The 25,781-nt window shown below is 48.0% G+C and overlaps 1 protein-coding gene across 2 annotated transcripts in view; it reads right to left on the bottom strand.

Annotated features, from left to right (window-relative positions):
- The window catches only part of GALNT18 (polypeptide N-acetylgalactosaminyltransferase 18), a 364,308-nt gene that overhangs the window by 200,352 nt on the left and 138,175 nt on the right, over positions 1-25,781 (bottom strand). The gene's annotated exons all lie outside the window — the stretch shown is intronic.

Genomic DNA, 25,781 nt, shown 5'->3' with positions numbered 1-25,781 from the left:
TCATGGTTTCCCTGGAACTTTCCAAGAAAATGGAGGGGCATTATTATCTATAAGAGCAGAGGCTTTGGATTCACACAGACACGAGTTCAAATAAATCCCTGCCCCACCATTCACTGGCTACATGACCACAAACATCATTCACCCTCTCTACGCCTCGATTTTCCCACCTGTACTGCAGGAATAATACCTACCTACCCACTCCTGAGATCTGTGATGGTTACATAAAATAATGTATAAAAAGTACTTAGACCAGCATGTGTCTCAAAATAAATACACAATAACTGGAATTAGGGTTATTATAGCAAGAGAAACCTGGCAGGTCATGGAAATCCCTCTTCTATGGCGGTAACAGGTAGGTCTTGCCAGGACATAGGCTGATGGGTCAGAACTTTGAAATTCATTCCCAGAGACAGGTAGTCAGATTAAACCACTCAAGGTCAGAAATCAGAAACCAGACAGAGATGCCAAACCCCTTGGATGGTGCCTTTTATGCTTATAAGCGTGCTCTAAGTAAGAGATGGAGCCAGGAGCCTGGAATGGGACAGACCAGAATGAAGCAGAAGCAAGTTAGGAACAGGAGAGGCAGGCTTGGAACACTTGCCAAAGTCCCCTCAGTTTCCATATAGAGCCTTAGGCGCATGGCACACCTGTGCCAGGTAACTTAAAGACATAGGCTGGAGACAGACAAGGGGTTAAGGTTCCAGGATCTTCAAAGTTGTAAGTTATCATCTTGGTTACCAATTAGCCTTAAAGATATAAAAGGAAACTCACATGTTAAATAAATTAAGTTGCACTAAAGAGGAAAATGCAAGGTATGTGTGCATTTCTATGACAAAGCAGACGTTTTTAGTACTGTAGTGGCTGCTTGAAGCTCCGTCCCATACTCAGGGAGAACCTGTTCTCGGCTAGGCATATTTGAAAGGCGGTACAGGGATTGCATGATCTTGAAGATGCTTGTTATCTCTAAAAAGATGTACAACTCATTTATCTGGAATTGGGGGGTAGTAAAAATCTAAATCAGTGAACCAACGGAATCATATCCTATTTAACAGAAATTGAGCTTTACTGCTCTCACATACCTAAATGGATATTAGCAAGTGAAATGAGATCAGTTAATAAAAAAATTATGATTCCCAATTAGGCCTGTGTTGCATAATATTGCATTATAAACATATTAAAGTCCTGGGTTCTATCACAGGCTCCTACCTTTTTACTCAGTATGGGTACAAAGGACAGCAAACTTGAAAATAGTGCATCTCGAATGATGAGTTAAGGGCATCACAGCAGGAAGAAAGAACTCTCAACAGAGCCTTACTTAAGGTGACCTCTGCCACGCTCATGAGTATGGACTCCATGAGGGCGAGAACACATTGGTCTTTTTTCCCTGAGGTATCTTGGGCTCCCAGCACAGTACGGAGCTCTTCCAAGACACTCAATACTTCATTTTAAAATAAATCAGTTAATAAGTACCCCATAGTGGTTAGTTATTAGACATGAGGAAATGAAAGAAGGTTAAATGACTAATCCAAGGTCACCCAGCTGTCAGGATCAAAGAAAAGTCTGGCTTCCTCCAAACCCCCATTTTTTTTCCTCTACCTACAAGTAGCAAACTACAGTCCAAAGGCCAAATCTACCTATTTTGTAAATAAAGATTTATTAGAACACAGTCTCAGAGCTACAAAGGCAGAGTTGAGTAGGTACAACAGAGACCATATAGCCTGCAAAGTGAAAAATACTATCCGGCCCTTTAAGTGTAACACAGCCCCCCCCCCCCCCATACCTTACATTTGACATCTCTTAGGTAAAGAGGACTTGCCTTTGCTAACTCCATCTGTTTTACTTTCCTTTCCAAAGGACCGGTTCAGAGCACTGGCTATAGAGACAGAATCCTGGGGTTGATACTCTGGCTCTACCAGTTACCAGTTTAGTCTAGCTTGGCACCTGTGTAACACACAGGCAGGGAGGCATTCATCTGCCTTCTCAGACTCACCATGAGCCAGGTGGTGTGGGCCGGAGGGGAGTCCCCAGCAGGGCTGAGGTGACCCACAGGCTTGAGGAGACTCTACCATGCAGTGCCCCTCTCTGCGAAGGACACTCTGATGGCCGTCTGTCTCCTTTGGCATACAAGACAGAGACTCCACTAATGCCCACCAGACCCTGGATGATGCAGACGCCGCAGACCCCAGGGCTCATCCCCACCACGCCCCCTCGGTGCACCTCACCTCAGTGCCTCCGCTGCTTCCCACTTCCCTCCACACCCTCCAGGCTAACTCCCCTCACCTCTTTATGCTAAGTCACTTGCTCTGCAAGGCCTTTCCTGAACATTTTTCCCTCTTTCACACCCACTGAAGTACTTTACTATTTATCTTGCTTGTTGTTTGTCTCATCCTGAATGTGAGCTCAGTGGGGTCAGAGATTTGTTTTGTTCATGAAGGTAGGCAATATGAAAGACCCAGACAGTAGCAGTGGGTCAGGGTAGGGTCAGTAACCCCCCCCCCCCAGCAGGAGCTAAAAGGGAACCAGCGCTGTGTCAGCAAGTGAGACCATGAAGCCTGCAAAGGTATGGCCAGGGCAGATTCCAGCTGCAGGCAGTAAGCAAAGCTATACAAGAAAATAGTATAGTGATCAACGGTAGACAATCCCCACCCTTCATTGTACATGACCTGTTTTCCAGAAAATTCTGGAAAAGTTCACTTAAGCAAAGCTATACAAGAAAATAGTATAGTGATCAACGGTAGACAATCTCCACCCTTCATTGTGCATGACCTGTTTTCCAGAAAATTCTGCCAGTGTACACACAGGGCATCCGGGAAATGCCACAATATGGTCTCAGAGATATGCCCACCATGCCTGACATGCAGGCCACTAATGAGAGCTGAGAATTACAGATACAGGTCCTGACCGCCTCCACGCTAATTCATGGAAATGGGAGGGAAATGGGGCAGGAGAGCAGCTGGCAAAGCTCTGAGCAATTAATGCAACAGGAGCCGTAGCTCTGAGCATTGTTCACGAGCTCACCAGCCACGCATGAGAAGCACATCTGGAGACCCTGCCAAGGCTTATGAGGCTCCTGAAGCCACTGCTGCAGGAAGCAGAAGGGATACCTGCGTGAGGGCGGCTGCTTCCATAAGCAGTCCAAAGGGCAGCTCACCCGGCTGCTTTTACTCCAGGGTCTTGGTGATGCTGAGGCTGCACGACGGACCAGAAAGGAAACAGGTTTTGGGCTCCCCAGTCCTGGGGACCCCCATCTTTTGAAGCTGACTTGTTTGCCAGCTCCTGCCATGCACTTAGTGGAAACTTTGAAGCGCTGGGGTGTTTTGGGAGAGGTGTAGAAGCCATAGCCCAAAACTCTCCCTAAGTAAAAAGCCAGCACCTATCATGGCTCCTTAAGTTTTAGGATGAATCTTTAAAAAGCAATAAAAGGGGAGACATTGCACAGTTATTGCTGGAAGTCAAAGTGGGTTGGGGGTCCCTGGCCGGTTGGCTCAGCGGTAGAGCTTTGGCATGTGGAAGTCCCGGGTTTGATTCCCAGCCAGGGCCCACAGGAGAAGTGCCCATCTGCTTCTCCACCCCTCCCCCTCTCCTTCCTCTCTGTCTCTCTCTTCCCCTTCCACAGCCAAGGCTCCATTGAAGCAAAGTTGGCCTGGGCACTGAGGACGGCTCCATGGCCTCAGCCTCAGGCACTAGAATGGCTCCGATTGCAGGGGAGCAACGCCCCAGATGGGCAGAGCATCACCCCCTAGTGGGTATGCCGGATGGATCCCAGTCAGGTGCATGCGGAAGTCTGTCTCTCTGTCTCCTTGCTTCACACTTCAGAAAAATACAAAAAAAAAAAAAAGAAAAGAAAAGAAAAGAAAATGGTTGGGGCTCCTAGAGGACTGGTCAAGCCCTGCCGAGGGGGCAGACAGAGCCAAATGGGACACAGCTCACTTCCCCGAGTGCCCCCTCAGCTACTACCCAAGGGGGACTGGGAACTGTGGGCACATTGGTAGCAGCAGTTCGGCTTCTGGTCCCTCAGTTAGGGTTCCTTTAGGGATATTTTCCCAGGAAAGAGGTGAAGCCTTCTTGTTTCTTATGGGTTTACTCAGTTTGCTGTACGTTCCTCTTTCAGGAGGAAGGGATGGCTAAGAAGGCTTCAAGGGTGGGTGGAGAGGGGGCCGAGCTTCTGCCCTGCAGCCAGTCCTACAGCCACTGCTATTTCTGTTTCTGCCCTCGGGCCATCTCAAAGCTGAAGCTTGGGGTCTTCAGGGATAAGAGCCAGAACCCAGGGACGAGGAGGCAGGAGAAACTGGGACAGGCAGCCTGTGGCCGCAGGCACTGGGCCATGTGCCTAAAGTTCACCTGAGGAACGGGCACAGATGGTCCTGTCTCCCAGTCCTCCTACCAGAGTGTCCAGGGGACCCCGTCTCTCCTCATTTCTCTGGACATGACTCTCAGTCCCTTCAGGCCTCCAGTCTATTCACTTGTGAAATGGGAGCAGATGGTCAGGCTGTGCTGGAGGGTGGCTGTGCAGTCGGCTTCAGAAAGATGAAGGCTAAGCATTAGACAATGGAGTGAGCATTGCTGGATATCCCCGATAAAAATCCTTCAGGGATGTTTCCTTTACTTTTACCCGTTTTATTTCTTTATTTTTAAAGTTTTATTGGGGTATAATTTACATACCACCACAAAATTTACCTTTTTCAAATGTACAATTCAATGATTTTTACACAACTTTCTTCCACTCTTGAGATGCCTTGTTGCATGTTTTACTGTGAATTGAAAAGGAAAGGCCTCAGTGAATGTTCAGAAATGTACACTTCTCTGGTCACTTTCAGTAAACTCCAGTGGGCTGGCTCCCGGCTCCCTGGCTCCCTGGCTCCCTGGCTCCCTGGCTCCCTGCTGATGAGAAGTCGTCGTTACCCCCACCGAAGGGACTGACGCTTGGGCCGCGCCTGACCTAGAAGCCCGGGCTCAGTCATCAAAGCTGATTCCTGGGAGGCTGCCTGATGAGGTGCGACTCACACCCCCACACAGGGAGGGACTTCACAGGCTGCCTCCACTTTGCCTCCTGCTTCTGCTGTGTGTTTCCCATTCTCCTCTTTCAACATCCAGCCTGGGGGGGGGGGGTGGTCAAAGCCCACCTCAGTGCCTGGTCAGGCCGGACTGAGAAGCAGGAGGCCTTAGCCAACCCTCACCTCCAACACTGGCAAACTCTCTACTCCCTGGGCCTCCATATCTCTTCTGTAAGATGGAGCCAGTGTTCCGGTTTTATTTGGGAGAAGGACTTTAGCACATCTTTGCGGTGCTTTTCTTATGTCAAGCAAAGCAAGACATTAGGACTCCACTTGTAGTTGTGCTCCCAAAGAAGAAATTTCATATTGTTTAAACACCCCTTGATGTCCTTTCATGATAAGGAAAGAAAGTATTTTGTTGGTTGAGGGTCCCCCCTCTTCCCTACGTCTGCAGGTGCGTGAGGACATGAGTGAAGGCCTTTAGCCAGCAGTCCCTACAGCTACTTTCTCTTCCAGGAATCCTCAGGACTGTTAAGAGAAAGAAGTAGAATCTGACAGGAAAGGGCTTGGAGCTAATCGGAAGAAAGGAACCCTGATGATCTCTGGTCCAACACCATTAAAAACCCCTGAATAACAACTTGACTCATCGTGGCAAAGGTGAGTCCGGGAGAGCTTCCTCTGGCTCCTGGAGGGCACTCTGGGGGAGAAGGCAGGCCGGGGCCTGCACCGCCAAGGGCAGCCTGCTGCGGGGCTGCGGCGTCAGCTCTGCCCTCGCCAGCTCTGTGGGACCTCCGTGAACCTCTCTGAAGCTCAGCTGACCCCTCTGTTTAGCCTGTTGAGTGGAGGCAATAATATTTACTTCTAGGTCACTGCAAAGATTAAATGAGGGGGTGGATGTCAGTAAAGTTCTTAGCAAACTATCAAAATTGTGGTAAGAGGATTCATTTCCTGTTGCTGCTCCAACACATCACCACAAATTTGGTGGCTTAAGACAATACAAACTTACTCTCTCGTAGGTTTGGCGGTCGGGAGTGTGACAGAGCCTCTCTGAGCTAGAATCGAGGTGCTGGCAGGGCCGCGTTCTTTTCCGCATGTTCTAGAGCAATGGCTTTTAACCTTTTGACACTTGGGGATCGGTGAAAACAGAAGAATTATTTTAGGAATCACTAAGACAGAAATCACCCTGTGCATAAAGGAATCTGACTAAGATCACTGGGTCTATAATCTTCACACATCAGGGTGGTTAACTCTATCATAGACTGGCATGAAATTTCTGGTGGACCGATCCGTGGAGCAGCGGTTGAAAAACACTGTTCTAGCCTGGCCTGTGGTGGCGCAGTGGATAAAGCGTCCACCTGGAATGCTGCGGTCAGGTCACCGGTTGGAAACCCTGGGCTTACCTGGTCAAGGCACATACGGGAGTTGATGCTTCCTGCTCCCCCCATTCTCTCTCTCTTCTCTCTCTCTCTCTCTCTATCCTCTCTAAAAATGAATAAATAAGATCATAAAAAAAATAAGTAAAGAAAGAAAAACACTGTTCTAGAGGACAATCTATTTCCTAGGACTCTTGAATCCTTGAATCCCCCTTTCCAGTTTCTAGTGGCCACCTGCATTTCTCAGCTCATAGCTCCCTTGCTCCATGGTCAATGTCAAAACAGTGGGTTAAGTGCTTTTCCTACAGTATCAATCTGACCTCCTCTTCTGACACCCTCTTCCACTTTGAAGGCTCTTGTGATCACTCTGGATCTGGGTAATCCAGGGCAATCTCCTTGTTTTAAGGTTAGCTAATTAACCATCTTAATTCCATCTGCAATCTTAAATCCCCATTGTCATGTAAGGTAACATATTCACAGGTACTGGAGCTGAGGATGTGCACATCTTTGGGGGCCATTATTCAGCGGACCCCAGTAAGAGATCGATCACTATGGTTTTTGCCATCCATCAAAAGGAGATTCTAATAGCTGCCCAGCAGGGTTATAGTGAGACAAAGGAACGAGAGTGCACTTCTGCTGAGAGCCAACCACGCTCCTGCACTGTTCTTAGCACAGCTGCACTCTCACCCCCGACACTCCACTGAGACTGAACAAGCAGAGACGCCCAGCACAAGCCGGGCAGGGCTGCCAGCCAACCAAGTTCTCCAAAGAAGCAGGCACACATGAGGCCAGCAGGTGGCTGTGAGTTGCTGAGGGTGCTCGTCAGCTTTGCAGCCACATTGGCACTGCCTCCTTCATATGCCCAGCTGATAAACAACAAAGCAGAGCCTCAGACAGTGCAAGGCAGATACTGTGATAGTGGCACTCCTGCCCCTATTTCTTCCCGCCTAGCTCTGACCGAAGCATCCTACTTTCCAATTGGCTACTGACCTCTGTCCCTGCTTCTTGCTGCTGTGTTTGGGCCTAGGGGCCAGTATTTGACTACCTCAAACTCTGCTTTCAAGACTCTTTAAAGCTGCAGTGCTATTGCTTTGGGAGGATTCTCATCTAAGAATCTGATGAAAACTGTGACCACTTCCCAGAAAAAAGCACATACATAGAACAACCTGCTTTCAAATTCATGGAAGTCACGACAATATATGATGTCAAACAGGGGCTGGCCAACCCTCTGGTGTAAAGGACCAGTTTTGAATATTTTAGGTTTTGCTGGGCACGTGGTCTCAGTCACATCTACTCAACTCTGCCTTAGAAAATACACTAGTTCCCTCTTATTTGTGGGGATCTGTTCCAAGACCCCCAGTGGATGCCTGAAGCCACGGATAGTACCAAACCCCTATATACACTATGTTTTTTTCCTATATATGCATAGCTTTGATAAAGTTTAATTTATAAATTAGGCACAGTAAGAGATTGACAACAATAACTAATAATAAAATAGAACCTGTATAACAACATACTGTGATGTAAATTGTGTGAATGGCCTTGGGCCACTATTAAGTAAAATATGCATGATTTGAATAGAAGCCCTGCAATACCATGACAGTCGATCTGAGAACCTAGGCAGCTACTAAGTAACTAATGCGTGGCTAGTGCCTACAGCATGTATAACACTGGACAAAGCGACAATGCATGTCCCAGGTGGGATAAAGCTGGATGACACGAGATTTCATTGCTACTCAGAATGGTGTACAATTTAAAACTTATGAATTGTTTATACCTGAAAACTTTCATTTAATATTTTCAGATCACGTTGGCCATGGGTAACTAAAACTATGGAAAGTAAAACTGAGGCTAAGGGGAGAAGACTGTACATAAATGAGTGGGTGTGTCAGCATTCAAAGAAAACTATTAATATTTCTACAGCAGGCAGTAGGTCAGGTTTGGCTTGTGGGCTGTGGTTTGCCAACACCTGGTGTGGTGGTAACGCAAACTGTAGATCACAATGGCTGCCCAGTTGACAATACTTAACTCATATGGTTGTAGTGGGGGATGAAGGAGTGACTGGGACAAGCCCTCTGAGCAGTGCCTGACACTTGGCTAGCTCTGGGAAAGTGTCAGCTAGGACCTGCCTGCGGGTCATGAGACCCTGCCTCTAGGACGCTGGCTTCACTACACCTCTTTGCCTTGTTCCACCAAGGACCCACTCAGAGCCCCTGGGATCGACCTCACAGGACACGACCTTAGCCCACGTGGCTTGGGACAAGGGAGGCCGACTTCAGTCCCAGCTGGGAAGACCAAAAGTCAGTTCTGATTCTGGATGTCCAAGTCACTGAGAACAAGACCCTGGGCAAGGCCACGGGCAGAGGAATCAGGCCCCATACCCTGGCAGGAGCAGGCAATGGTTAGAAATGGCAGCCCAGGATTCAGGAAGGGTGGCAAGTCCTGGCAAGGAACTAGAGAACTAGTCGAGGATCTAAGTCGAAGCACAGCATTTCTGTCTGGGCTGACATGGCAGGCAAAGAGCGGGAATTCTTCCGACTCTGGGAGCCAACTCCACATACTGCATGACAGCCTCTCGCAGCCAGGCACACCTCACCCCCACTGGTGTGCTGGGCTAGGACTGCCTTGTCCTCCCTGGCCGGCACAGGGTGGGTTCTGAGCTGGAGTGTGGCTGAGCTCAGGGCTGAGACTAATGGGTGAGCAAGGGCAGCCAGAGCTCCCTGGGCACACACACTCATTGAAATGGAAATGGACTTTGATTAGGAATTATGCGGAATGAGAGCTACTATTAAAGGCCCATGTTTTTATGCTGCAAGCCAACCAATATAAAGAACATGCGAAAAACTCGTTTTAGGGAGTGACAAATGTCCTTATCTTAGAAACCAGGATTTATAGGTACCATTACGGGCTACTTTAAAATAGCCCTTTAAACCTCCAATTCTGCCTAGGAGATATAATGAACTCTCAAGTACATACCATCATTTCCCCCCACCCCCACCCTGAGGGCTGACAGCATGGAGCTGAGCACCTGGGCTTCTAAATATACACCTCACTGTTCATACATAAAACACAGTGTTTCTACACATCAATTTCTTGGAAGGAACTAGCAGGCCAACCTTGTTGATGTGGAAGAGGCACACTTCTCTTGGTACAGATGCACAGCTGGGAACAGCTGGGCTCAGCTGGGAGAGAGAACAGTGTCCCTTTGTCGTAGGCCAGCCCGTGGCCAGGCCAACTTCAGATGCCAGCCAGCCTCCCACAGCCTGCGCCTCCTACGCACTGGGACAGGCTACTCAAGAGCCCTTGCTTCGGGATACCTGCAGCCTGAAGTGAGCTGGGAAGAGCACATCTACCTTTCCTCTGTGATATTTCCCCGCCCTTTTCAGTCTCAGGAAAGCCTGCTTGCTTCCAATGTCCTTCTTCTGGAGCAGCCATGTGCTCTATTTCAGTGGTTCCCAAATGTTAGCCAGCAGAATGGAACCAGTGGGGCTGGAAGTTCACAGATCATTGCAAGACTCCACCCCAGAGTTCTGATGTAGCAAGTCTGGGGTGTGGCCTGAGAATGTACATTTTTATCCAATTCCCAAGGGATGCTGGGACTGCTGGGTGGATGCCACTCTGAGAACCAGGCTGAAGAGGTAAATGGGAACCACGGGCCTCCTCTTAGTCCCTGTTTTACAGCTCATTCACTCCCAAGGCCTTGGGCAAGTCCCTCCCTCTCTGTAGGCCTCAGTTTTCTCATGGATAAATGAAAGGGACAACATGATCTCTAAGAAACTTCCATGTCCTAAAATGCTGTCATTCTGAGATGGTTCAGATGACAGATTCTGGCTCCCACAGGCGCTGTGGGCTCCCATTTGAAAACAGAATGTTCAATGGCATCCTTTTACCTATCCAATGCTTTATTTTATTTATTTACTTATTTAAGTGAGAGGAAGGAAAGCAGAGAGACAGACTCCTGCAAGCCCAACCAGGATCCACTTGGAAACCTCCATCTGAGGTTGATGCTCTGCTCATCTGGGGCCACTGCTCCGTTGTTCAGCAACCGAGCTATTTTAGCACCTGAGGTGAGGCCATGGAGCAAATTTTCAGTGCTCAGGGCCAACTTGCTCAAACCAATCGAGCTGAGCTGTGGCTGTAGGAGGAGAAGAGAAAGACAAAGAGAGAGAAGGAGAAGGGGAGAGGAAGGGGTGACGAAGCAAATGGTTGCATCTCCTGTGTGCCTTGACCAGGAATCAAACCCGGGACTTCCACATGCCAGGCCGACACTCTACCGCTGAGCCAACCAGACAGGGCTCAACTCTTTTATTTTATAAATAAATGAAGTAGGTCCAAAGAGGTTAAATTACTTGCCAAGATTGCACAGCTAGGTAACAGCTGATTCTTGTACTAGGAGAGCAGACAAAGCCCCTGAATGCCCTCAATCCCTGCTCAGTGCTCCCTCCACCATCCAGGAGGGTTCCTGCAAAGTGGCTCTAAGAAAAAGCGAGCTGTTCGACCACCCAGTATTTCCAGTACCTCTGAGGCAGCCAAACCCCACAGCCTGAGCCCTAGGCAAACGGCAAATGCTCCCTCAGAGACCCTGATCAGTGCTGAGAAGTGGAGCTGATCTACAGAAGCACCTGCAGCCTATGTGTCAGGCTGACAGGTAGGAACGAGGGGCTCTGCAGGTGTTAGGGAAAGAATGTTAATCACCAGATCCTGAGACTATTAGCCCAGGCTCCCAGAGGACAGCCAAGTTCCTGTTTTTCTCCATTATCTCCAGGTGTATCCTCACACATGGGCACGCGCACACACACACAGTCACAGAGGGCCACAGCAGCCCACAAAGGCTTGTCCTGAAAATATCTAGATTCCTCTAGTCCCAAGCAGCTGCTCACTGAATGTAGGAAGATCCTTAAAAATGTGTCATTTCAAAGATAAGAGAAGAACACTTGTAAAGACAAACTTGCATGAAGAAATATTATGGGCTCCACTCTGGTGACACAGCCTCATCTGAATCTTCAAGTGCAATTTACAGGAAGAAGGATAAACAGGGACCAGGGCGCTTGTGGATACGCTCAGGGGTCCTGGCTCCCCAGCCGTGGGGGCCCAGGGTCGAGCCTGCCGTCCCTCCCAGCTGCAGCTGGTTCACTGGGCATCTTTTCCTTATTGTCCTCAGTCATAAATCTCCCAGTCCTGGCAGCCACAGCTGCATTTTGGTGCAAAGAAGTGGATCTGTCCTTTGAATAAAAGTTAACAAACAGGCCCTTCCAACCTCAGACCCCTGCAGGACTAGGAAAATCTTTGAATCCAGGTCAAAGAAACCATCAAAAGAAATAGGCCACCTTCAAACTAAATCCATTTCTCCAGCATGACGGTAAAAATATTTATCACATGAAAGATGTAAAAAAAAACCTTTATGATGTCTTGCTCTGTATTATAAATGCAGTGTGTCTGGCGGAATATGTGCCCCCCCCCCATAAAAAAAAAAAGAAAAGAAAAGCCCTGTCATGCCTATAATTTTGAAAGGGGGAAAATTAGCTCTTTCTATATCTGGCAAATTATTACTTTATCAATCCAGTTGTGCTGCAAGGGCACCTGAGGCAGAGGAAGGAGATGGCCCAGTATTCAGCCCGACAAAATAAGTTTCAGACAAAGAAACTCCACGTGTCTGGGACATAATGAATAAGTGGTCCCATGCTTATCTCTCTCTGTCAGCCACAGGCTTTGGAAAGCATCGCACTCACATCTTTACACAAGGTCAGACAAGGCCACTTCCGTGGGCCTCAGAATTATCCACAGGGCCTGAACTTGCCTCAGGAACCTCTGGAATCATGAGTGCTTGTGCTACAGAATAAAATTTCAAAGTGTCTGATGAAGCCTGTTTCTATGCCCAGAACGAATCACAAGGGGGCAAGATGGCCTTCCTGGGAGGCCTGAGTCCAGCCTCAGATCTGAGGAGAAGAGCTTTGCTCAGACACCCTGTGGCCCTGAGGTCCCACCTCTCCGCCGTCGGTGCCCAGAGAGGACAGCTGGATGCACAGCCCCTCCCAGGCTACTGCCCACATCCTTCTCCTCTCCAGGAAGGAGATGTGCCCAGTTCTAGTGCCCTTTCCTCTGGGCGGGTGGCTCACACAGAAGCACCCTGGTGGGCTCCAGCATACTAGAAAAGACACATGGGCTTGGCCTGGGTACCCACAGAGAGACAAAAATTAAACTCCATGCACTTGAAGTTATGAATGGAAATTAATTCACTTACTCAAAGAATATGCATTGAGATGCAGCCGTGAAAAGAGGGACCCTGGCCTGGAAGACAGGGCACAGGTCACTTAACCTCTCTGCCTCAGTTTCCTAATGAGGAGAAATGAGTAAAACCGTAATAACTGTGTCCGTGTGGGGTTACTGTGGAGAAGACAGGGTGAGGAGTGTTCCCTCTGTGCTGAGTTAACAGGGTGGGGGGGAGGGAGTCTCCATCTCTTCCCCCTGATTTCTTCCTGACCCCAAGTGAGTCTGCGGTATAATCAGGACACATCTTTTCCTAAAGGAAGACTCAGGATAGAAAAACACCTTGTCTACTGGGAGTCAGAAGCCCTGCGTAACAGCTCTATGTGTCTTTGATTAATAAAAGGTAGGAAATAAACTGATCATCTCTAAACAGGGGCAGCGTTTTTAGAAGAGAGCCTTTTCTGAACCTGGGATCCAGGAGGTGGGAAGCCCTTGACGGAGAGAAGACAGGCATGCTTATGTGTGCCCACCAGCCACATCCGCTGCACGTGCCCACGGCAGGAGGGCTTTGCTGGCTCTTCCACGGACACGCAGAAGCCGATGAAGAATGTCAAGCTCATGGTTCTATTGCCTCCACTACCTCCGGTGCTGTCGTCCTAGCTCAAGTCACTTGAATAATTAGAACCCTCCCAGGAGTCCCTGGTCCCCACTGCAGCTGGTGCCTCTGCTCCGTTAGAGAGGCTTTCCTTCCCAGAGACAGATGGGAGAGACAAGGCAACAGAAGCTCTTCTTCCCAGGGCTCCCAGCAAGGCCCTCCAGACACAGCAGAGGCTGCTGTGGCAACTTGAAGACCAAATAAAGGCCTTCGAAGGAAACCACCCCGTGTCCTGGAGTGAGCCCAGGTTCCTGCCATAAATGCCTCCAAGGGTTGGAGTCCACCTAGGAAATGCACCCGCACATGCTCATGTACAAGCAGGGCAGAGACGGGCACCGTCCCTGAGGCCGCATCTAACCCAGACTCCCCACGATCAAGTCTACTGGGGAACAAAACAATGACAAAGACTACTGATGCCCAAGCCCTGCTGGATCAAACTCTCTGGAGCTGGACTCTGGGCATCTTGTTTAGTTTTATTTCATGCTTTATCTTCCCAGGTGATTCCAACATGCAGCCAAGATTTAGAACCACATGGCTGAGGAAAGGTTTCCAAACTTCAGTGTATACACAAGAAGCCACCTGGAAAGTCTGATGAGAATACAGATTCACCCCAACTTGAGCCAAAAGTTCTAGAACAGGATAATTCTTAACAAGTCCCAAGAAATTAGCTCCTCTCTGATCAACAGAACTTCACGTCAAATCAAACCACCTCACATCTCAAATGACAAAGCAATCTTGTATCCCCTGAACAAATACTGTATCCCTTTATATACCACAAATGTTTTATGGGACAAACAGCCTTCTCTCAGCTGGTAATGTTATCATTACCCTCTTTCAGTCTTTTGCAAGTATAATAACTCATGACTGCAAAGTCTGTTTTCCTCAGCTGAACATCATGATGTCTCCTTTTCCTACCTGAGCCTCAATAGGCCCCTCCTCCCTATGGCAAATCATGAAGGGCTCTTCAATACACTCCTGTATAGAAAAGGCAACCTGCCAAGGATCCGGGCTACGGTGGTCCCCAGCCCTTGGCTGGTAAGTGCAGTTTTCCTTCCTTTCTGCCATGCAGTTCTTGTAAATGGTCAAGTCTTGTTTTAAGATTCCGGGTCTTTGCTCGATACTACCAACTTTTCCAGTGTTTCTGATGCAGTATTCCCCGGAACACACTTTGAGAAACAGGGCAGCTGAGGCTAGACTGCAGGGAGGCTGCTGGGGAATAAAACAAGGCCAGGTTGGGGGATGAAAGACACCATGGGCTCTTCAATGAGTCCCAATTTCCTGAATTATCTGTAGGCAGGATTTTCAGGACCGGGGACTTTTGCAAACAAGGCACCAAAAATCAAAGTGTGTCTGTCCACTTCAAGAATGCCTGGCTTGATGACCAGCCATCCTGACAGTGTATAGCAACTCCTGCACTCTGGTAGGTGACAGGGAAAGCTCATGAGCCACTGCAAGAGGGCTACAGAGACGAAGCCAACGGCTCCCTGCCACCAGCAGCTCCTCAGCCTGGCTAGTATGAGATGAGCAAGAAAACAGGTGTATTGTTAATGTGTCACCATTCCACATTGGGAGGGCTGGCAGGGTTGCTGGCTGGTTAGGTAGATGGACAGCCACACAGACAGATGGTCAGACAGCTGCAGCCAGGGTTTGGTATGGAGAGTATCTCGGGCACAACTGCAGCCTCTTGAGACGGGCCAGTAGAACGCAGCACTCTGTAAATACGCCAGCTCTGGGGATATTACTTTTTGGATCCCAGGAGGCAGGAAAAGCAGTCTAAGTTGATAGACACACAAAGGAACCATTCAGCTTTCTTGCCTTTGGGAATGTCTCACATGGCACAGAGCTAACGAAGGCCCAACCACAGCCCCAGACCTTTTCTGGGGACTGCACGAGGTGAGCAGAGGAAAGGTATTGGGACAGCTCTGAAATCCTGCCCCCATCATACCTGTCTTCCCCTGGCGCCCAGGGAGGCCCTGGAGGCAGGCGAGACAGCAGGAGCTCCAGGACAGACGGCACTCCCCCCTCCAGCAGCCGCAGGCCCCGGTCCTACACACCACTCAGCCATCGTTCACGTGCACTTCGTGTGGGAACACCGCCAAGTGGTCAAGAGCACGGGCTCCGTATTTAACAGGCCAGAGTCGGATCCCCCACTCCACCTCTAACAATCTGCATGAGTTGGCGCCAAGTTCCCGAATCTCTGTCCGCACCTCTGTTTGCTCAGCCATAGGAAGGGGAGGAACAGAATGCTACCTCCTAAGATTTGAAAAGAGTACGCGAAATATTTTATGTAAAATGCTCCAAATACCTGGGACATGGTAAGCACTCAATCAAAGTCAGCTATGTGGAGTGGCAGCAGCAGAGAGACTAAGGGCTGAGAAGCCAAATTCCCAACTAGCCACTCTGTCCCACACTGGCGGCATGACCTTGCACTTTCAACCTTCTAAACTGCCCCATCTCTGAAGTGGGCACTACGGTTCCACTTGTCCTATCTGCCACAAAGGTTTGCGTGTGTCTGTCTTTGAACTCTGTGTTTGTGCCAGTGTTATAATCAGCACATCCAGAATAGTCTCTCCCTGCTCCTCAGCCTGGCACAGGCATGGCATATTTGACCGCCCCTGAGCATAGCAGATGGGACAGCAGCCCACTGCAACAGTGAGTCCCCCTCCCCAACAGCACCTGAGGGATCTCGTTCTACAGACAACCAAGGAATTCGATGGGCCATTCAGCTGTCGATCAGCAGTGGTAGAAAAGGATGCCTCTGAGGAAAGCCTGCCCACTGGCCACCCTGAATGTGTTGCCATAATTATGTCTTTTACAAGGTCCAGTTCCAACCTCTAAGGTGGGAAAGGGGTCAGGCAAGGTCCAGCAGAAGGCCTCTGTCTTCTAGGGAGCATTCCCTGGTCCCTGGAACCCTTGTTTGTTCCTCTAAACTCTGTTACCAGACTTATTCTCAGTTTGGTTCACAAGGGCCATCTCGGACTTCATGGCTAGATTGGGAGCTCTCTGTGGGCAAGGCCTATGCCTTGCACAACTTTGGACTCATCACACCACATGGCCCCAGGCTGGTGTCATAGCTGGTGTCTATCAGATTTGTTGATGGATGCGTAAGGGTTGGTTGTTTGGAAGTGAATGTAGGCTCCCTATGGTGTTTCCAGCTTCTTCTCACAGCCTTTCCAAGGGGATTGTTAGAGAAGAACCTGGACCTCAGGAATGACCTAAAACCCCCTCAGCTTGTCTTCCCTGAGCTCTTCTGGAGAAGTCTGCAATCTTGGACATTAGTGATTCCCTCAGGCCCCTGGAGCAGGGTCCCCAGCCATGCGCTTTCCAAAGGTTCATAGTCTCCAAACAGATTTTGTCCTTTGAGTGAACCCAAGTCCCGTTCTCTTGCTTCCTGGACCACTTCCTGTAAGGACCTTTAGAAAATGCACTTAAACCAAAACAACTGTGACCACATCAACCAGAAAGACCGCCCCTCCAATCTGTTTTTGTCGCTCACATCACCTTTGTCAACTGACAGGGACATCTGGTGAAATGCTTTTGAAGTTGTGCCCACGGCGTTTTCCTGCCTTGGAGGGCTCAGAGCCAGCTGCTAATCCATGCTTGACCACAGCTGAACCTCTCACTATGTCCCTGAGGTGGGAAGCGTGAAACCACCTGGCTCAGGCCAGATCTTCCTTCAGACCCTGGACACCAAGTTACCCCACGTTTTCTGTCTATGCGTGTTCTTGTCGCTGGCACTAAGGAAATTATACTGTGACATGCCTCACATTTCTGTCCTGGCCCATTGATGGGAACTCTCAGCTTGTCAGAAGATGGGGAAAAGCCTCCTATCCTTCTCCATACATCTCACTTTCAATCAGTCGAGTATGGGGAAGACCCCGCCCTCCGTGCAGTTGGCTAGGTAAATGACCACCCTGAAGACACCATCACTCCTCCAGTATAGGCTTGGGGACAATGATAGGATGACCATGCACTGGCAAAATGTTCATCCTTTGTTCTTTATGACTCTCTTCTGATATTTGACCAGCTGAAATATTGGCAGAAATAGGGAATTTACTGAAAGACACCTTAAAATCCCACTAGCTAGGTCCCTTGGCAGATTCTTAGACCCCCTTCTTCCTTCCACCAGAGAGCTTCGTCCTGCCACTGTGAGCTCTATGCTTGGCCTGCAGCAGCATCTCGCCAAGGCCTGTCCCCACACCTGAAGACCAGGAAAGACCTGCTGGGACCTGCAGCTGCCATGGAGAGTCTGTGGGGTGTCCTTGGTTTCCAACCACCTATGGACCCTGGGCACAACTTCTGTGACCCATGTGATGCTTTTTTCCCCCCATGTCTCCATCCTAAAAACTTCTACCTGGGCCCTGGCCGGTTGGCTCAGTGGTAGAGTGTCGGCCTGGCGTGCAGAAGTCCCGGGTTTGATTCCTGGCCAGGGCACACAGGAGAAGCGCCCATCTGCTTCTCCACCCCTCCCCCCCTCCTTCCTCTCTGTCTCTCTCTTCCCCTCCTGCAGGCGAGGCTCCATTGGAGCAAAGATGGCCCGGGCGCTGGGGATGGCTCCTTGGCCTCTGCCCCAGGCGCTAGAGTGGCTCTGGTCGCGGCAGAGCGACGCCCCGGAGGGGCAGAGCATCGCCCTCTGGTGGGCAGAGCGTCGCCCCCTGGTGGGCATGCCGGGTGGATCCCGGTCGGGCGCATGCGGGAGTCTGTCTGTCTCTCCCCGTTTCCAGCTTCAGAAAAATACAAAACAAAACAAAACAAAAAAAAAACTTCTACCTGGAGGCCAACTGTTTCTTCACATGACTTCGTGATTCCTCCCCCACCTGCACCCAAGAGCCCCTGCACATCAGTCGTCACTCTCTCACCTGTATCTTCAGTCTCTATCTATCCCCTGGTTCATTCTCCCGTTGTAATCGATGAGCCCAGTTTCCCCATCTGATAAAACCTCCCCTGGCTCCCCTTTCATTTTTCTCCCCTTTGCTTCAATTTCAGTCTTCTTGTCAGAGAAGTCTGCATTGTCTGCTTCCTCCCCACTCATCCTTACAGTCGGTTGTCTAACCCCTCCTGGTTTCAGTGGTTCCCTGGGGGAAGACTGTGCCCTCGAGGCATGCCTGCATCCCTAGAACATGGTACAGGGCTTAGACATGATCGAAGCACAGCAGATGTTTGATGAATAATGAATGAATGTATAAATGAATGAAAGAGCAACTGAACAACATTCACATAAGTCATACACCATTTTGGGCTTTATTTTCTCATCTTTAAAACAGTGAAGGCAGGCAGGGCAGATTCAGCTCTGACATGGCACTGTGATGGGACTTCCCTCTCCACGCCATCATGCCAAGCAGGTGGTAGGCGCTGTGTATAATGGTGTCAAGGACGAGGGCAGCAGCATTAACCCCAGGCAAGCGTTTCCTTGCTGTGATCCCCTAGTTCTCTTTCAAATCTCCCTTCCCCTTCACTTTGTTGAACACACCAGTGCTGTCATGAGATCTTGAGTTTAATTAAAATGATGTTTATAACACCCATAGCACAGGGCTTGGCACATGAAAAGAGAATCCTTGTAGAACCATGTTAAGCAAGGCAACTGAAGTGCAAAGAAGTTCAGTAACTTGCATGGGGATGGATATGCAGCAAGAAAATAAGGTCGGCAGGATCTAAACTCTGGGACACTTTTCCAATGACTCCTCTTGACCCATGCATAGCCCATTAGCCTTTGGGCTCCCATCTTGCTCTGGCCCTGACTTATTGTGTGTTTGACAAATAAAACGGCTTCGTAGCCTGACTCTCTCTGTCAGCAGCACAGTTGTTCAGGGGTCATGAAGAGCCTCGCCGGGAGTCCCAGAAAGTGAGGGGGGACATGGCTGAGCTACAAGAAGCCTCAGCAGAAAGCTACTTGAAGGAAGCACCTTGTGCTTTTTGTTTGGGGTTTACTTGCAGGAAAAGTAGGTTTCTTTGGAGTGTGCCGCCAGGAGAAAATGGGTGATCTGTCTCACACCAGGAGCAGCTGAGAGCACCTGAGTCTGACAGGAGGACATGCACTCTGCTGTCTGGATGTGGGCCATGTTCCCGTGTTTCCTCTCCCTGCACCTCCGGGAGGAGGCACCGAGGACACGCAGGGCTTCCGGACAATGCCCCAAGTCAGCCTCTGGCTCAGGGTGGTACCAGGAGAAAGAGAAGAAGGGCTCACACAGGAGTGGGGGTGCATCAAAGGCAGTTTCTCCTTCATTTCCCTCTCTGGCCTCCTGTATTTCTCAGGGCTGCCCTTCTCTGCTCCCAGTGAACCTAACTGGAGTCAATTTTAGGTGGGTCCATTTGAAGAGGGGAGAGGCAGAGAATACTAAATTATTAGCAGTTATTTTTGGATTCTTCAATGGATGGTTATTCATTCTATAATGAGAAAGCAGTAACAAATTACACTTTAAGGGCTTATGAGCTCCTATTGAATGCACAGAGTGGAGCAAAAATACACTATTTGTGTACTGAGTCTAGTAGGAGTGCTGATGATTAAACTGTGTAAGTAAAATGAATTCAGCTATGCTATGTCTATAGAAACACTAGTTATATGCTAGACAGTGTGCTAAGTATTTTCATGTTCATGATATCATTTCATCTTCCATATAATCCTGTGGGGGTAGGAATTATCCCCATTTGATAGACAAGGAAACCAGAACTCTGAGAAGTATCTTAGACAAGATGATGCAGTAAGTAGAGGTCAGGGCACCAACCATGTCACCCACCTTACTTTACCCAATTTGGTCCCACTGCCCCTATTACAAAACCTACCTGGCCCCAAACAAAATACTTGCAACCCAAAGGCCCAGAAAAGTCCCTGGAACCATGCAGAACATTATTGAGTAAAATTAAATAGAACTCAATAGGGCTACTGTTACTTATTTGACTGTATCAGTGCAAAATACTCTAAGGCAAGAGCTTGGATGAGTGAAAATGCATTTACCGAGCAATAAAATGAAAGTGCTCAAGGCCCAGAATATGCTCTTGCATATAACTTACTTTATAAATACAAACCCAGTCTTATTCAAAGTTTTGAAAAGAAAGATTTGCCTTTCAATGGAAAATCTGCATTTTCCCATAAAGGTGTCTTAGTCCCCAGAGATGCAAGATCCGATTATGCTACACGTTTAGCATTTAGAAAGCCTGAGGATTCCAGAAGGCTCACTTCAGGCCTGAAGGTGGCAGCGTGCACAGTGTAGAGTGAAATATGTGAGCATCTTGCTTTCAGCATCCTGAGTACCATCTCTAAAGAAAGTCTCCAGGGACTGTGGTATTAGTGCTTTATTATGGAGAAGCCAACATAAATATGTGTGTAGGGAGAGAGAGAAGCAGGTTGACTCCCAAGCCATTAACTTTGTTATGCTAATTAGCACCTGGTGCTATGGCAATAACTGAACTCGCCAGGCAAATCTGCCAAGTGGAGCCTACATTCTATTGATGGAGACGAACATTAAGTAAAATAAACCAAGAATGGAGGTCACTGTAGATTGTGAAAATTGTTGTGAACGGAATAGACTTAGCATGAGAAAGAGCAAATTGGAGGGGAGGCACTGCTTTAGATAGAGTGGTCAGCACAAGTCTTACTGGGGGACAGATTTGATTGAGCTGGGATCTGAAAGACAAGAATGAGTCAGTCACAAGACAAAGGGGACAGCAAGTATGAGTCTTTTGGCCAGAAAGAACTCAGGGGTTCCAAAGAACCAAAATGAGACCATGGTGACTAGAAGCGGGGGGGGTGGGGGGGATCATGAAGGGCTCTGTAGACCTTGACAAAGAGTGTGGGTCTTGTTCTAACAACAATGGAGAAACTTTGAAGGACTTAAGCAAAGGAGCAGTATGACCTGATTAACACATTACAAAGTTCATTCTGGTCCTGGCCAGGTAGCTGAGTTGGTTAGAGCGTTGTCTAGGTAGGACAAGGTTGCAGGTTTGACCCCCAGTCAGGGCACATACAAGAATCAACCAATGGACGCATAAATAAGTGGAACAACAAATCAATCGCTCTCTTTCTCTCCATCTCTTTCAAATCAACTTAAAAAAATTTTTATTCTGGTCTAAGAATGAATGGGAGGAGTCCAGTTAGGGGCTATTGAATAGTATAGGTAAGAAGTGGCTTGGACACGGCCAGTAGTGTGAGATGATGGGAGAGAGCTGGATTTAAGGTATATTTTGGAAGTGGAAACATCAGGCTTTAAAGTTATGTAAAGGTGGATTCATCATTCATTCATTCATTCATATCAAGAAATGGGAAATTCCCAACCATAGGAAGAATTGCTAGAGCAGAGGCAAGGCTTCATAGGACTTAAATTCACCATGGATTACACACACACACACACACACACACACACACACACACACACACACACACACTGATCCACCTTCCAGAGGAAAGACATCACAGGCATTCAACAAACAAAAATAAAAGAGACTACCAAATACCATGTAAATTTCTAGATGTAGGTTTCAACTTTCTCCCATTTCAATTTTATCACAACAAAGAGAATAACCAAACAAGACCTCTTTTTTCTTGTTCTTATAATTCTACTTTGTGTCATTTCTCTTGGTGCTTTCTACCTGTATAATATGTACATCTTATTATCATATTACAGTCACTGCATCACTAATAGCTGATAATTATCATATTTCTAGAGCCTGTTAATATCCACTTTCCATAGCAATATCCTTCTAAATCTCCATATGAGTCATTTATTTCACTTCTCTTATGAAGATCACAGGTAGGTGCTCAGTGGAGAAATAATCATTAACCTCATTAAAACAGCAGGATAAGAAGCCGAGAGCATGGTTCCTGACAGCCTAAGAGCTTCAAGTTGCAGCTCCCAAGACCCCAGGTTGAGTTTTGTTCCTTTTAGTCATAATGAATGTTAAAATCCAAAAATATACTTTAAAACAAAGTCTTTGAAACTTGGCCAGAAGCTGCTGGATCCTGTTGTTTACGCAGAGCATGGCACTTAACAATATGGCTAGCCAGCCCTGAGAGAAGCCATGCAGACAGCTGTACCTGCCCAATAGTTACTTATTATATTTTCAGAAGATGTCCAGCCTTGGGCAGAGTGACATTAGAAAACTGGAAAAGTGCTGATCCAAATCTCCCTTCCCCAAAACCCTCCTATAGGAAGTCCCAAGTGAAACAAGTCCCCAAGGGCCTTCTTGATCGTTAGTCACTGTCCACATTTCATCTGCCATGTGGGTGTCTTGACTTCATAGAATTCCAAACCATGCAGACCTGAGTCCACTGTCTACTCCAAAGGAAACAACAGGCACCAAATCCATGAACAGAGTTGGGAAGCCAGGGTGTTCATGATCCATTTCATTCTCTAAGCTTAACACTTTCCTTCCTGTACAGAAAGATGGCTCCTATGATACGGATGTGGAGAACCCAGAAGAATCTTCTCCATTCAGCTTTCCCTTCTTATCCCCTGGAGGCTATGATCTCAACATATCAGTTTAAAACTCATATTTTTCTATCATATCTTCCTGCCAGGTTGTTGGGCCAACAAGTGTGTTAGGCTGGCTCGCTTGCACTTTGCCTAATTGGTGCATGAGCACAGGGCAGCACCTCTTGTGTATAGCCTATGTAAGGCTGCAGGTACTTGCCCTCAGGGCGGCAGATTGTAGATTGTAGATTGCCTGCCCCCATTGGGAGGGGCCAGTGTTTACTATTGTCTGCTAGAGAAGGGGTTCCCCCCACCACCACCACATGACTGCTCGTAAGTCCTGAGAGAGAGAGAGGGAAGCAGTTTTCCCTGCCTGCTTGCTTGTCCGCTGTTGCGAGACTCTAATAAATGGAATGGCCCACCATCCTCCGGCTCCGCAGTTTCTCTACTGGCCTTACACAGGTCCATGAAAATCAGCAATCAATTAGTTCCGTCCTCCCCAACCCAGCTGATAATTCTAGCTCAGTGCTAAGGTTTTCACAAATTGCAGTGGAATCGAGGATCATCTAAACATCCCTGGCAGTAGGAAGAGGTGGCCCTTCAGAATTGTGTCCCCTAGAATTTCAGGCTCTTATCCATGTCATAGCTGACTTAATAGACACACGCAGTGGCCTAGAACTGTTCAGACAAGGGATGTATATTTCTGTTCTCCTTCTGTGTTTTCTCCTGTGGTTATTCAGAAATACAGAGCCAGGGAATATGATTCCTCATGGATAAACAGAGCTAATTGGACACATTCAGAAGGGAGGAATTTCTCCCATAGCTTATAAAATTACAGGTAGTAAATAAGCAAACGAGACATGTTTCCTGTGACTCGGAGGTGCCGTGGCAGCCTCCTTTATTGGCTCATAAAGCGTCGCCCTGCACGCCTGCTCTGCTCGCAATGGCTCCAGTGACAAGGCTGAGCTATCAGCTCACTAATTGGAAGGTACTTTTTCAGGAAACTCTCCTCTGAAAAAAATCAAATGTTCAGGCCTCGTCCCCAGTTTTTCAAAAACCATTGCTCAGAGGCAATTAGATATTTGAGTTGGCTATTTCATAGCAACTTTGGCATGGTGTGACGGGCTATCACAGGGAGGCAGAGGCTTGAAGATGCCCACCCACATAACAAGAACGCTAGGCTGGGAATTTTCACTAAGGCACCAAATTACCCGAGTGAGTTCTTAGACCAACCCTTGTGAAACTTCAAAGTAGGTGGTTAGAAATGAATTAGAAATTCACCCAGATTTTGGGGATAAGGACTGGGTTGTTAAAGATTAAGGGGAGGATTTGTGAAGAGGGTATATCTGAGTTGGGGTGGGGGGGATTCTCCACCAAGGGGAAAGGTTGGATGACCGACATCCCACCCCAAACTCCATGAGAGGGGCTTCAATGGAACCACCAACAGAATTTAATATATGTTCCCCGAAGTTGGTGGACACAGGTGTGTTAAAATGATGGCAGGCCTTTTTCACCTTGGGATCTGTATCTGTGTACCACTGTCCTACTCTGGGAGGGAGTTTTAGGGGCTGAAAATGCTCTCTGGTAGGACCATGGCCCCTTCCCAAGACGGTAGGCTGCCAGGTCAAGGGATCTTTCACTAAGCTGCTGTAGGGGAACCACCAGGACAGACACTGTGGGAGGAGCAGCCGGCTACGCTGAGGCAATGTCTCTGTCAAGGATAATGAAGTTACCTGGCTCAGCAGAGGAGTCTTAAGGAAAATTATAATGAAAGAGCCATCTTCCATGTCTGCCAGGCCCAGAGGGCACAAAGCCATCTTAGGACAGTATCAGCCAAGCAATAGCCAACCTGCCTCCACACCTCTCCTCCCTCCTTTCTAGAATGCAGAGACAGAATAGCTAGCAAATTGGAAAGGAGGAGCAAGAAAAAAAAAATGAGAAGCAGGACCACATTCCCTCTCCTAACGTCAATTCAAATCTGAAGGTGTCCTGATTGGATAGCACTGGACCCTCTTAGTGACGGAGCTGGGCTTGGTTTAAATTAATCACATGATTTATTCTTGCCCATCAACAAAAAAGAAAGTTCTGGTCCTGTCTGAAGTTTCACCGCATAACCAGAGAACACTTACCCCCTATCGAGTACATTTAAAAGGACAGTGATATCAGAAATAAAGATGCTTCAATAATTACACCCCAAGGGTCCCGTTTATTCAAAGTACCAGATACACAAAGTCAGCGCAGCAAGGAGAGGCTTCACGTGATTGCCATGGTGGATTGTGAATGCTGCCAGAAAGTCCAACAATTAGGAGCTGATTCCTTTGGGACATCGTGCTCTGTCTAAGATGAAAGCATCAATCCCCTTTGGGCCTTAATATTTTCCTCACTGTGGAAGGGGTGGCTTTCTGCTCTCAGCAAAAACAAATCTATATTTGGGGTTGTTTGTCTCAGTTTGCAAGAATAATTTAGGGATATAAAGAAGATCCTAAAAATTTCCAAAGGGAAAAAAAAAATACAAAAAAACCAGTCATATATAAAAGAGCAAAAATATTAGATGGAACTAGATCTCCAAAGCAACACCGGCAGTTAGACGTCAGTGAGTCAGCACCGACACAATTCGGGAAAAAGTTTGTTGTCAATCTAGACTTCTAAAGCCAGCTAACCTGTCAATCAAATGTGAGTACAGAATAAAGACATTTTCAGACATGCAAAGGCAAAACAGTTATTTCCCATGGCCTCTTTCTTGGGGAGCTACTGAGAAAGGGGATTCACTCAGGGGATTCACCCAGGGGATTCAGCCCAGGAGCAAGGACGAGGGACGCCCCGAGCTGAAGGTGTGCTGAGTTCCCGGATGGCAGCACCAAGGCCGGCCCGGAGCAAACAGATCAAGCCCTCCAGGAAACAAAATGAAATAAGTGGATTATGTGAAGTAAACATTTAAAAAGCAATATCAAAGGTGTAAAACAGATGTACTAGAGGTACATAAAAATAAAACAATGCGAAATACTTGTGTAATTATTTTTCATAAAAAGAGTAAACGTTAACATCCGTGTGCCTATTATTTGCCCATTTGTCCTCATATCCACTTCTTGCTCTTCTCCACCCTGTTAGAAAGGGGAGAGGGGCGTGGACTCCTGCAGGCTGCATTTCT

Source organism: Saccopteryx leptura, chromosome 1, assembly GCF_036850995.1.
Source record: "Saccopteryx leptura isolate mSacLep1 chromosome 1, mSacLep1_pri_phased_curated, whole genome shotgun sequence".
Lineage (NCBI taxonomy): Eukaryota > Metazoa > Chordata > Mammalia > Chiroptera > Emballonuridae > Saccopteryx > Saccopteryx leptura.
The sequence above is the reverse complement of the archived record's forward strand: the minus strand, read 5'-3'. Positions and strand labels throughout refer to the sequence as shown.